Below are 3192 nucleotides of genomic sequence, written 5' to 3'. Positions count from 1 at the left end.
TGACACATGTGGTCTAGAGCCTCACAAATCCAATTACCGTATTTTCCACTTTATTAGACATATTTGGACTGACGTGACTTATAGGGCGGTCCGACGTGCACAGCGGAAAATACGGTAATTGGATTTGTGAGGCTCTAGACCACATGTGTCAAACTCAAAGCCCGGGGGCCAAATGTGGCCCTCATTGACATATTATCTGAATCCAAGATGATATTTTACATGTAAAATACTTTAATCACTTAAATTTTTTCAGTAATTTTTAATTATGATGTCAAAAATGCAACAGAGAACATCAAATGAGACCAATCAAACTCTTTTTGAGGAACCTGCAACCAAGAAAAGATGTCGGGTATCTAACTTCAGTTAACACAGATTCTGAAACTGGTCCTTAGTTTGAAAAAGGGTTTAACTTTGGCCCCCGTCTGTAAGTGAGTTTGACACCCCTGCTAGACTGTATGCAGCAAGAAATATAAAGCCAAAAATCTATGTCTAATTGTAAATTTTTTCTATCATAATTCATCAATACTACAAAAAATACAATTAAAAAAATAATTAAAAACTACCAGAAAATACTGTGACAAGATTTTAGAGCAAGGGCAACAAGATAGTAGCCATGAGACTTTTATGGAGGCACCCAGACTTCCAGATGTTTGGTCCAAATGGACCCACGTCTGATCAAACCTCATGTCTCCTGTAACTTTCTTGTCATTACCTAAATATACATGTTTTTGATGGAACTTCAATGGGACAAGTGCAAACGTTCTACTGGTTAGAAAATCTGTGTTGTTTCAGCCGATTAAATCAAATCTAGTGTTGGCTTTTGCATGGTGTGTGTGTGTGTTCATGCAGCAGCTCAACGCAGAAGCCACAGCAGCCGAAGCTCTTCTAATTGAGTTAACTGTGATAACAGCAGCGGCTACAAGCTTTCCAGGAATACGCCATCCCACTGCGTGCACTCTTAGCGAGTGGATTTCTCACACACACAAACAGCAAACACACCAAGCGTGACCCACCTTTCTGTAGCTTGGGCTTTAAAAAATGCACGTGCGGTTCTTTGAACAAAGAAATGCATAATGCATGTACACACACCGTGACAACCTTATTAACGCTTTCATCTCGACGCTCACACGCCGGCTCTCACACACTTTTCCCAACAGTTTCAGTTCCACACGTGCACTCGCTCGTCACTCCCTCTGTCGGCTCGTTTTAGTTGTTTTTTTCTACCTGTCAGCAGCTCTGCGAGACGCTCAGGTAGGTCAGTAGGTGAGCGACGCCCTCAGCGTCTGCTGGGCTAACAGACGAACAATAACGCACGTTTAGCAACACAATGGCCCACTTCCACTGTCCAAACTACACGTGCCACCTGTCAGGTTGGCTCTGAACGCAAAGAAAAATAAAACGTGCACCTTTAAAGACCGATTTTTGACTCCAACCCGACGGATTTTTCTTTTTTAATGATTATAGTTTAAACATGCATCAAAAGACGGGTTAACAATATAAATGTGATCAACATACATAACTTTATTAACATGTTTAACGAGATAACCAAGCACAGCCGTGTTTTTCCCCACTAAAGACAGAAATAATAAAGAAGGGCTGGTTCACTGAAGCACAGTTGTATGGTTTAATGTAAACTCACTATTAATGTTAGCGCTGCTCTACATCGCCCTCTGTTGAGTCCTTCCTGGAAACTGTACGGTTTCAATACTGTACAACGGGGATGTTTTCATATGTGGGTCAAAACTACCCAGACGAAACGACTCGTGAGCCACAAAAATGTGAATTCAACTCTCAACGTGAGCAATATTTTGGAGAAAGGACAAAAGTTGAGTAACTTTGGTGGAGAAAGAGTTCTAGAATTGCGCTGCTCAAGGTGGCTGCATGTTGGAGTAGCTCTACTTTCATTCTGGGATATTGCTTTTGAAAACTTTATTTTCTCTTTTTTCTGGATGTAAATTACTTTTTTTGGGGGGATGATTACTTCCTCTGGTATAGGATGCTGTGCAGCTGGAAGGATTTTTAATGAAACCTTTGTACTTTTGGACATTTGTTGTGATGCATAACCATGACAACCGGGTGTTTTTTACAACCGGGAGCAGCTGATTAACATCTCAAAGCTTAAATACCTCAGATTCAAATGAGTTGTAAAGGAGGAGCCGTGGATGCATCCCCGTCTACCTGGCGGAGGTGCTTGAGTGACTGACTGCTGAGATCCTTGGAACTGGCAGGAAACGCAGCTCATGACAACAAGAAGACCAGAATCATTCCCCGACACCTGCAGCTGGCTGTCCGCAACGATGAGGAGCTCAACACGCTGCTGAGAGGAGTGGCCATCGCTCAGGGAGGAGTTCTGCCCAACATTAAGGTGGTCCTGCCGCCTAGGAGGACCGAAAGGCCCGCTGGGTCCGGGTGGACGGATCGGCATCCGCAACCAGTTTCTTCAGATCCAGTGGGAGATCCTTCCTGCCCACAACCATCAGCATATATAACAAATCTTCATGAAACCAGGATGATGAGCTACAACATTTCCAACAACAATTTCCCTTTGGGATTAATAAAAATATTTTGAATTGAAATTGTTGTAGATCCAAAACATTAAAAGCCTCATAAACACTAACCATGTTTTTTTGTTTTTTTAATGATTTAATTTATTTGATTTGTTGGGTCAATGTTTGTTGTTTTCTTGTGTTTGGAAAGTTCATTTTATTCTGTTCTCAGCAACTGAAGCATAACTTGTGTACGTGTCCTTTTTAAAAGGGGGTCGATCAGACTTTTGGACCATGGACGGCCCAAAACGCTGATCCAAGTTCTGAAAAATCGTCCAGCTGTCAATCGCTACAATATATTCATAGAAGGTTTGATAAAGTTGATCAACTTGTATGTAGATGATACCACGTTATATTCATTTAAAAATGTCTAATATCCCTCTTGATTATTTTATCACTTGCAATATTTAGCTAAGATTTATGAATCATTATCCAAAAGTCTCCTTTCTGGTAGAAATCAGTAAAAGTTTTTGGTGCTTTGTATCATGAAGAGAGACTCATCAGAGACTACTTCCTCATGCGGCTGAGATGAGCTGGACTGGAAAGCTCAGTCCTCTCCTCCTTCTACAGGTGTGCAGTGGAGAGCATCCTGTGCTCCAGCATCAACGTGTGGCATGGAGGCTGCACAGCTGCAGAAAGAAAAGCT

The sequence above is a fragment of the Nematolebias whitei genome, chromosome 1 (assembly GCF_014905685.2).
Source record: "Nematolebias whitei isolate Nwh7 chromosome 1, NemWhi1, whole genome shotgun sequence".
NCBI lineage: Eukaryota > Metazoa > Chordata > Actinopteri > Cyprinodontiformes > Rivulidae > Nematolebias > Nematolebias whitei.
Note: the sequence above shows the minus strand (reverse complement) of the source record.